The 11204-nt window shown below is 34.3% G+C and overlaps 1 long non-coding RNA gene and 1 pseudogene across 2 annotated transcripts; one reads left to right on the top strand and one right to left on the bottom strand.

The window, feature by feature from the left end:
- Positions 1–5254: 5254 nt before the first annotated feature.
- On the top strand, positions 5255–9441 carry LOC107765803 (uncharacterized). Of its 2 annotated transcripts, XR_012699950.1 has the most exons (3): positions 5257–5678; positions 5884–5978; positions 8697–9441. It is a non-coding gene; the product is annotated as an uncharacterized LOC107765803 (long non-coding RNA). The 2 variants fall into 2 exon arrangements; XR_012699949.1 differs by lacking the exon at positions 5884–5978 and having other exon boundaries at positions 5255–5678.
- LOC107765802 (G-type lectin S-receptor-like serine/threonine-protein kinase At4g27290) lies at positions 6027–9367 on the bottom strand (annotated as a pseudogene).
- Positions 9442–11204: the final 1763 nt, after the last annotated feature.

Genomic DNA, 11204 nt, shown 5'->3' with positions numbered 1-11204 from the left:
GAATGCTCGTAATGGAGTGTCTTGATGAGCTGATCTGGAATGAGTCATATACCATGTGTGGTGAGTATTTGTGTAGTCCATGTATTGTACTTGTGTCTAAAACTTGCCCGGTATGTGAGTTGAAGCGAAATTTGAGGTGATGCTCGGTTTGAAAAATGATGTTAGGTTTTCTTTGACCTTTTTGAGCTTAATTGCTTATTACAAATAAAATTTGTCCCTAGTTAACCCTTTTGAGCCTTCAGACTTTTTGTTTGGCACCCGCATTACGAGCCTATACCCTTTTGTTCTTAATTGACATTGTTTTGATCCTTTTACCTCTTAAAGCACTTTAACTGTGAGAAGAGTGCTAAAAGAAGCAAGAGGAAATAAGTGTGGGGTGGCTTTTGAGTGGAACCAATAAAAGGATGAAAGGTGCACTTATATTGTAAACGAATACACCACTAACAAAAAAATTAGTGACAAGAAAAAAATAAAAATAAATAAATAAATAAATAAATAAGAGAGATGATTACATTGTGTTTTGCCCTAGCTAATGGGAATGAATTAATAGAGTGCTTAAAGAAGAAGGGCGTATTTGTGGGATGATTATGTGTATGAATGAGAAGTGGGTTGAAGAATTTATGCTGAAAATTGCTCGTGTGATGTGTTAAAGTGCTTAGGGGTTGAGTCACTATTCCTAAATACATCCTACCCGTCCCTTAGCCCACATTACAACCATGAAAAATTCCTAATTGATTTTGGATCGAGCTAGCCTACATTAGTAGAGTTTTACATTAAGGGCAAGCTTATGGTACCAATTGCATGCATGTGACCTCGTTTGTGAGAGTGAGTGATTTCCTTGATATATGTGAATATATGAATTGAATGTGGGGGATTGAACTCAGTTTTTGTTGATGTAATTGTGAGGGCATATGAATCGTGACGGAGAAGCAAGTCTTGATTTCTGTGTAGAGTACTTTGAGGAAGTGTAAATATTGCATGGCACTTGAGAGTTGACTTTGAGGCTAGGATTGTTCACTGCTAGGCGTAATATATGTACAATGTTCTAAGTGTAATGCGTGAGGGGAAATGGTTGAGCGAAGGATTCTCTAGAGAATATAGTTGATTGCTCGAGGACTAGCAATGAATTAAGTGTGGGGTGTTGATAATAGGCGAAATCTAGGTGATTTAGCTATTGTTTATGCTTCCGCTTGATTATATTCCGATGACATATTATGGTTAATTGATGAAAAATAGGCTCTAATTGTGATATGTATACATTGCAGGATGAGGAGCCTAAATGATGCTTTCAAGAGGAGATTGGAATGATTTATGAGCAAGAACAACCCCTAGGAGTCGAGTGTGCGCAAGGACGAGACGGAAAAATGGACAAAATCGAGCTACTGAAGTGCGCTAAGTATTGTGCTAACTTTCAAACTTCGCGCGATACTTCGCGAGATTTCCAGAAGAAGTGCGCTAAGTATTGCGCTAACTTTCAAACTTCGCGCAATAGTTCGCGAGCTTTTCTGCCTGGAATCCAGAAGAAGCACGCGAAGTATTGCGCGGACTACATACATCGCGCACTTGTTCGCGCGTTTCCGATCCGGAGAAACGTTATTTAGGGGTAAAATTGGAATTCCTTCTTAATCCCACTCAACTTACATAAAGCAAGAGCTCCATTATTAAGAGAACAGATTTTGAGGGGAGTAAGTGCAAAAATACTATTCATCCTTGAGAGAGAAAGTGAAGGAGGAGCTTCATCTTGGAGCTAAGAAAGGAGAAGAAGAACAACATCTTGGAGAAGGATTTAAAGAGTTCTTTCAAACTTTCTTCTTGTTGCTTGTTAATATTATGTTTAAAACTTTTATTGTTGATTTTTGTATGATTATGAGTAGCTAAAAACTTTAATATTCTTGGGTCATAGATGTTAGATGATCTTGTTGTTTGAAGCTTAGATTGAAGATCTTGAATCTAACGTTATGAGTTGTTTATTTGATTCTGCTTCTAATTATTTTACTGCATAGCTAACAGTGAAATATTATTTACGAATCTTGAATTAAACTTGAAAAAGGAAATTCTTGGTTGCATATAGAATCAAATAGAGCAAGATCCGGATCCTGGGCATCGGGTGAAAGATTCGCAATTAAGATAGACATATACTTAATTGCCTTGCTTGGTTGAAAAATAGGAGTTGTAAATGCATTTGAGTTAATATTAATACCATAGACATATAAGTATTAGGTTAACCTGAATAGATGCATAAGAACTCGAAAGATTCTTATGAATATTATTAACCCTATAATCAATAACCCGGATAATTCAAGAATTCAATCTTAAGCTAAAATAGTAGCATGATCTCTAGCAAGTCCATGACCCTGGAATATCTTTACCCAAATTGTTATAAAAATATTGTGTAATTGGTGTAGTAATTTTGTATTGAATTATTGTTTAATTACTAGGTAAATTGTAAATTGATTCTTTATATATTTTGTGATAATTTAGCTTGAATTGATAATTGTTTGAGTCTACATCAGTCGAGAAGTTGATCACAATTCCTCGTGGGAACGATACTCTACTCACTACTATATTACTTGTCGATCGCGTACACTTGCATGAGTGTTTCGGTCGCAACACAAGCCTAATTCTACACCGAACCTCCAAAACCAATTCCGATCACACTCCTAAGTCATAAATCACCTCTCGAAACTAACCGAACCATCAGAACTCACATCCGAGCTCTCTAACACATAAGTCAACACCCGGTTGACTTTTCCAACTTAAACTTTCTTAAAAGAGACTAAATGTCTCATTTCTTACCAAATCCACCCCCGAACACAAACTAATCAACTCGATCACATAAAACGCGGATAACAAAACATAAAGAAGCAGGAATGGGGGAGGGGGAGGGGAGAAACGGAGCGGTAACTCATGAGACGACTGGCCGGGTCGTCACAAACTTCTATGCTTAACCTTTGAACTAATTCAACACCATCCATTTAGAAAAATAATACAATAATATTTGTATTATAGATAAACACTAAATGAAAACAAAGTAAAATATTATAGAACGAAAACTAATGTATAAAGAGGAGAATAGATATAATATGATTCTATCCACAATTTAAATTTATTTGATAAAATTAAGTAAACAAATAATACTTAAAAATATTGTTGATAGATCAATAAATAGAATAGTTGACAACGATATTAGGCCCCGTGGCACTTTTAGGACAAAATCTAATAAGATTTAGGATAAAGTCTAATAATATTTAGAATAAAATATAATAGAAATTAGCACAAAATCTACTAAGAATTACCAATAAATATTTTGAATTGATAATTTGAGATTATGCCAAGTGGCAAGCTAATAAAAAGCTACTTGATAATTTTAAAATAATATATGTTAGACTATGTAATAAAAATAAATTTGAATTGAAAGATAAATTTTTGAATCTATAGATAAGGATTTTAGATTGGATTGAAATATAAAAAAGATTATTTTGAATTAAATGATGTCTTTTTAAAAAACAATGACAACAATGGTGAAATATATTATTTAAACAAAAGTTTTCAATGAGTACATGCAACATTTTCCATATGTTATAAGGTTTTCGAATTTGGGCTAAAATATAAAAAAGTTATTTTAAATGGAAATATAAATAATTTTAAGAAAAACATGTATAATGATGGTAAAGGACATTATTTTAAACAAAGAATTTCAATTAATGAACGTAATGTTCTTCTAAAACTATGAGTGTAGTATTACGATAACTTATAAGAATGTTTAAGAATCTTATAAAGCAATTAACTAAAATTTATTTTATTTCTCCAACAATAACATTATATCATTTTTGACCAAAAAATTATTGTAGTATCATTTTGACTAGAAGTATATATATATATATATATATATATATATATGTATGTATATGTATATGTATGCACACACATAAAAGTAAGAATATAACATCGATATTTATAATCCACATATCTAATTGAAAGCTATAAGATTTCATAAAATAACTAAATAAGTAAGACCTATAAATCGAGTTATTGAATTAACAGAAAACGAGTTGAATAAAAATCCCAATAATAATTCTGATTCTATCTAAGTCAAAATACCTTTAATCCAATCGAAGATAATTTTCACATTATTTTTTTAATTATTAAAAGACATGACATTATTTTTCTCATATGAGGCTATTCTAGATATACATCTCTTTACAAAAGAATAACTTTATGATCTTCGTTACAAGGACGAAATTGAAGATTTTAATGATGATGATTACGATGACATGATGATCAAATAACAAATGAAGTTAGAAAAATATAAAATCAAGCATTTTTAGATTCATTTAATTATAATATATTCTTATTTGAGTTGAATCGTGTTCTATTTTTAGATTGCGTGGAGCACAAACTATATAATTATTTCACCTGTCTTATTTATGCGGCACTTTTTTCCTTTTTAGTCTATAAAAAAGAATATCACTTTTCCTTACTTAGAAATAATTTATCCGTAGAATTTATACTTTACCCCTTAATGAATTGATTATAGGCATACAAATATTTATGGTTTATTTTAGACCACACGTTTTAAAAGTCTTTCTTTATTTTTTACTAACTCTAATACTGCCAGATAAATTGAAAAGAAAGGAGTATGATATTTTGATATCATCCCAGAGTTATACGATGATTATATGATTTGTTTAATTTAGTTACATATATTTTTATTATAAGGGTACTTACAACGAGATAAGACGATAACTATAATTTTGTTAAAATGTATCCAAACAAATCAGATCATGAATGTTTGATATGATTAATATTTTTTAATAATAATACTAGTTGTTCTTAATGTGATGGCAAGTGGGTAAGCAGGTAGAATATGGAAATTGCAAATTCATGATCAAACGAGACTTCAAAGGTCAGCGAATGAGGAAAGATGGTAATATTCTAACCTGTTTGCGTGGAAGAAATACTTGACACAAATCTTGTGTTTGTTATTTCTCCCGTGATTAGCACGTCAGCAATATTCTATAAATTTTAACAGTTTTTTTTTTTTTTTTGCATTTTCTTTAGTTCTAGGATTTTGGACTAAAAGTGCTAGTTTTTACAAACATGAAGGACTTTATTTGCCTCTAGAGGTATCTAACAAGCGCCATAGTAATCCTCACACATACATAATGGACCATTTTAATTTGTTTTCTCGGTTTGGGGCCTCAATTTATGCTTATGATAGCTATTTATTGCAGAAGTGTGACTGCGAATAAGTTTGATGGCAACTCAGGAATTTTAGGCGTTGACCAACAATGCTGGAAGGGAATGGGGGAACTTACATTCAAAGAATTGATGATGCTGATCTTATTTCCCCCAATATTCTCACCCGGAAAATTAATCAATTAAAACTATAAAATTTCTTCCCCAACCGAGAAGCGGAAAAAAAGACAGAAAAATAGAGGATCTTTCACCTGGATATTTTTTTCTTTTTCTGTTTTAGGGGCGAGCACTATAAATTTGATGCTTTAGTGGTTAAATAAGGAAATTTGATAATGTTGATAAGTTTGAGTTGGTTGTTTTGCAGTTCTGGTACTACTCACCTCGCCTCAGGGGAAGCCAAAGTTTGTTACTTTCGATGATGAATTGATGGAGCACTCTGCCATGTAGATATTCAAGACCTCTTTTGCTTTTACGAACAGGTAATGCTGTTTTCGGTTTACTTATTAATATTCCACAATTTCTATGCTTGAATATGAGTATTATCATGGCTGAGGTTGAGTTGGAGATTTGTGTATGATAAGGGCTTTTATGTTGGGAACTTCTAATAGTTAAACAATTTCACATAGTTCAGGGACAGATTTGGACTTTTCCCTTATTAAGATTTACATTTCTTTTTTAAAAAAGGGCAGTCCAGTGCACGAAGCATCCCTCGTTTGGTCCGGGAAGGGCCTCACCAAAAATGCAATAACCAATCAAGGCAAAGGGGTACTTACAATCCGGTAACAACTTTGTACCATTTTCAAAGAAACTAAGAAATGGAGTTATAAGAAAGTGCGAAATTCAAGTAATAATATAGATTGGTTATTTCTAATTACAAGATATAATTTGTTATGCCTAGTAGATATTGCTGTATATTTCAAGAACCAAAGTTTCAAGTTTTTTTCAAAAATATTATTCATGTGCACACAAGTCAGAATAGTTAACTCATTCGCACTCTATCGAGGATATAACAATGTGATTGTGACTTCATTTTTTGAACTGGCTGTCTGCGATCCTGATTTTGCTTCATCAAATATGTTTCTTTCTGTGAAATACCCTGGTTCTTTAGCTTCTGGCAGAGGACTCTCATTACCCAACATCAGAACCACAGAAGACATGTTTGGCCTGTCTTCTGGACGTTGTTGCACACATAAAAGACCTACTTGGATTGACCTTAAAACTTGAGATATATGGCAAGAATCAGCTAGCTCCTCATCAATTAGTTCCAAGGACCTATCTTCTTTGTAAAGCTTCCATGCCTGTTTGAGTTTTGATCAGGGATCTAATAAATTCCATGCGTTGTACAGAAAGAAAATGAGTTATGTATGTGTAATACAGACTATATATAGAGTGCTTACATGACCGAGAAGGTTAAGGTTGTGATCTTGATGGACAAATCCTCTATTTTTCTTGCAACTCACAATTTCTAACACCAAGACGCCAAAGCTAAACACATCAGATTTTACTGAGAAGATCCCATCTACTGCATATTCAGGGGACATGTAGCCACTGTGCCGAAAAAAAAAACACAATGTATACTAAAGAAGTGTGATGTCATATGAGAGTACTTTGTATGAAATTAGAGATTCTTACTGTGTCCCAACCACATGGCTTGTGTTTGCTCCCATCTCATTCCCTGCAACACTTCTAGCCAAGCCAAAGTCTGATATCTTTGGATTCATTTCTATATCTAGCAAAACATTGCTTGCTTTGAGGTCTCTATGGATAATTCGTAGTCGAGAATCTTGATGGAGATACAATAAGCCACGAGCAATTCCATTTATGATGTCGAAACGCTTTGGCCAGTCAAGTAATTTGCTCTTTGTTTGATCTACAGAATAAGCTTTATGATTAGCTATTCTGTTAACGTGCTTTTGCCTTGGTCATAAATGTACATGTTATGACTAATACGACAAAGCATTATTACTAATTTTAGCTTGTGTAATAGGCAAGAAATCAAACCAAATATGTATGTATCCAGGCTTTTGTTAGGCATGTATTCATAGATCAACATCTTTTCTTCCCCTTGTATGCAACAACCCAGAAGTCTCACAAGATTCCGATGCTGAAGCTTGGCAATATAGATAACTTCATTCTTGAATTCGTCAAGTCCTTGCATGGAAGTCCTTGAGAGCCTCTTTACGGCTATTTCTTGTTCCTCTTCCAGCACCCCCTAGATGACACAATCCAATATACACACATATTAGTCAATATATATATATATATATATATATATATATATATATATATATATATATATATATATATATATATATATATATATATATGACATAATCCAAAATTAAAACAAATACCCCATCAACCTATACTTGGCCGTAGGTGTAGTCAAAGCACCCAAGTTAGCCTGATTAAATCCAATACTACTCCCACCCCTACCACCAAAAATGTGCCGGATCTACATGGGTGCGGCAGGGATTTTATAGGAGGTAAGCAACATAACAAATTTGCAGTGTATACCTTGTAAACTGGTCCAAATCCACCCTCTCCAATCTTGTCGTTGATTGAAAAGTTATTTGTGGCTCTTGTTATTTTCGACAATTGGAACAGTGGCAGCTCAAAATCTTCTTTGAGATTCAGTTTCTTCTTCTTTTTCCGTTTGTATAACAAAATCAGGCATAGTAAAATCATTGCCATCAACAATGAGAAACTCACTGCGAGTATCTCTGCTTTCTTTCTATTTGAACCTGCGACAGAAACTACAACCAATTTTTGCTATCAGCCACTGCAAATCGAGATGGGCCACTATTGTTGCATAATATGGTCTCCATGTGTTGAAAACCTAAGTTTAAAAACACATAATTGAAAATTCTTTAAACATAAGTTCTTACCTTGCTCTGAAGAATCCATCCTGATATAAATGTCTTGCCCTCTTCCAGACAGCTTTCTGATGTCAGTCAACTCCCCAAACCAAAACAAGCAACCTTTGTCTCCGTTGCTTATATCTAAACTCGAATAAGCTGTGCAAGAGCAGTTCTTCAAGCATACTTGCCTACAACCTTCGAGTGTCATGGTCTTATCATACTGAGAGTACTTAGTATCCGGCAACTTGATTCCTGAATATCTTAGAAATACATGTTCCTTGTTGCAATCAAGAGGTGTCCTCCGAACACACCCTTCTGACCAATCTCCATTTTCCCATTGTTGTGGATATTTAGCTACGAACTTTTCCAAACATCCACAAACAGGGGAATTATCTATGTCACAGCTCCCATAGGCACCACATAAGCTATATGTATCACAAGTATCCGAAGGTAACTTGAGGTAAATATGCCAACTCTTGGTCCGATCCACCCATGTTAAGCTTTGTATATCACCATTGCTAGTTAGGACTATTCTTGTTAACCAGTTGTTAGTGAGGAAAAAACTATAGTAAATCACCTCCTTATTAAAAACAACTTTAATTGTACTAGAGTTGCTTGGTTTTTGTATGTATATAGGTGCCCAACTCCAATATAAACCATTCCACGGGCCTGAGCGAGCTGATACATTCGTGCCACGTTTGAGGAGGACCTGTGGATATCCAGTAGGATCAACGTGAAGAGTGAATTCCCCTGGAGTTGGATCGTTATCGTTCTGCCATGCTGAAAGGTAAGCTTCATGCCCAGATAGAAAATTCTTTCCAAGCTTCATATCAGGTAAGTGCGTATCAGTTGGAAAACTGAAGCTCTGCCAAAGGAAATGATCCGGGATTCCATCATTTGCATCTCTTACAACAAGATTACCGGAACCTAAAAGCTGTGCTACTGGATTTTGGACTGATTGTGAGGTGTTAGTGGACCATATAGTTTCATTCCTGTCATTGAGAAGAGCAAGTATTCCCGGCTTGGTGACCTTCAAAACAACTGAAGATGTATTGGTGAGTGGTTTTTCTCTATTGGCAACCCATACAACTGTCTGCATATGAGGAAGAATTTGCTTGTACCATATCCCGATGTATCGCTTTGAGGAACCACTGGGGCTGAAAAATCCCATTTCAAAGGTTCCACCAGATGAAACAACAGTTTCACCATCTACAATGGAGTGATTTGTAGTTATCTGTTGTAGTAGAAATCTTGTGTATAGTAGAGAAGAAAAACAATAGAAAAAGTAGGAGGAAACTAGCTCCCATTGTTGATGTCTTGATGACTAAGCCTTTGGTCGCCTATATACTGCTTATGATTTAGACTTGAGAACCAAATTCCACGTAATCTGCTATTATGCAATCATGCAATTGGCTTCCTCATTTCGACATTTCTGAAAATTGTGTTACTTTAGTGTTGTTTCGACTACGTTATCGCCTTTAATTTGCAGATTTGAAGTTTATGATATTCTTATGGGTCGTTTGGTACGCGGACTAAACTATTATGAGATATCAAGTTTGATGGGACAAGGTGAGATAATATGGGATATCCAGGATTAAGTCTGGGACTAAGTTTATACCATGTTTGGTTGAAAATATAATTTTATCCCGAGATAAATTTATACCATCAACCAAACATGATAGTATAAATTTAGTACCATACTTTATCCCATCTTATCCCACCTTATCCTGCGTACCAAATGACCCCTTATACTCCTACTCTTCGGGAAGGTTACTTCCAACATTTGATTAATAAAAGAAATGGGACCATTTAGTGGGGAAAAGATGGAAATTTCGCAATTGTGATCTTATACTATGTGGTATTTTCTTCCTAAATTGTATTACAAGTCTATATATTGGTCAATACACCAACCCTGACTTTTGAAGAGGATTCAAGTGACAGGTCTAGTCATTTAGATTCAAGTGTGTGTGTGGGTGGCACTTTAGTTGTCAATTAGCGAAATTTTCCATGATGCAACTAGCCATTGACCGACTAAAAATATCTAATTGCGGTCCACACTCCATAGTAGTATGTAAGACTACTTTGTTCAGTAGTAACTGGGCAAGCAGAAAAGGGAATAATGTGACTCTCAGATAGCCACTAATTAATCTTGGACTGGTGACTGGAAATTATGGAGTTGGAGATAGTTTTCAACTGTGTGTTTCGATTAACTTCACTAGCTGGGTCGTAGTCCAAGCACAAGTTTAGATTGGCCCAATAAATTTTATAACAGTCGAGCTATACTTGAATTTTATAGCAAATTCATGAAATAAAAGATTAATTATTTTGAACTGAAACAAGAAGGCAACAAGCTCTCGCACCTCAGTTGGTTAGATGGCTCACTTAGTTAGGCATAGATCTTAAGTTCAACTTTCTACAAGATCATTTTATTTTTCTGTATTTCGCTTTAGTCGTATTCGTTGCACGAACGGATACAGTCGATACAGGTTGTATCCTTTATATTCACTCATGTATACAGTCGATTCAAGTTGTATCCTTTGTATACATCCTTGTATTTCGCCTTGTTTACCGTTGATACATATTGTATTCGTTGCGCGAACGAATAAAATTGCGTGACCGAATATAGATGATACATGTTGTATTCTTTGCGCGAATAAATACAGTTGACACATGCTTTTAATACAAGTTATACAAGCTAGTAACAATTAAATAGTAGCTACGAATAGTAATCAAACAAACTATAGTAACTAGGCTCTAAACTATAGTGTTATATGAAAATTATAACTAATTGTTTATGTGTGTAAAGTTTGAGTTCCGAGACATTTGGTGCATATGCTGCCGTTTAAACGTCCAGCAGACATGAGTATGCTTGTGCAATAATAACCAAAATACGTAGTTCATTTATACTTGCAAATCAAAATCGCTATTCTTTACGTAGCACCATCACTTTTCTGTTGGTTAAACTTAATTGCCCTTGGCAATTTTCGAAAACACAATCACCTTTACAGTCACTTGAAGTTAGCCCAATATTGCTCGATTTGGGCATTGCTTTTATCGGAACTTTACATAAATTGTCGGTCGAATTCATTGTTTACTTTGTTTAATCGATTATACATAACTTATATACATATTATATACGGATTA

The sequence above is a fragment of the Nicotiana tabacum genome, chromosome 16 (genome assembly GCF_000715075.1).
Source record: "Nicotiana tabacum cultivar K326 chromosome 16, ASM71507v2, whole genome shotgun sequence".
Classification (NCBI taxonomy): domain Eukaryota; kingdom Viridiplantae; phylum Streptophyta; class Magnoliopsida; order Solanales; family Solanaceae; genus Nicotiana; species Nicotiana tabacum.
This window is presented reverse-complemented; position numbering and strand designations above follow the sequence as displayed.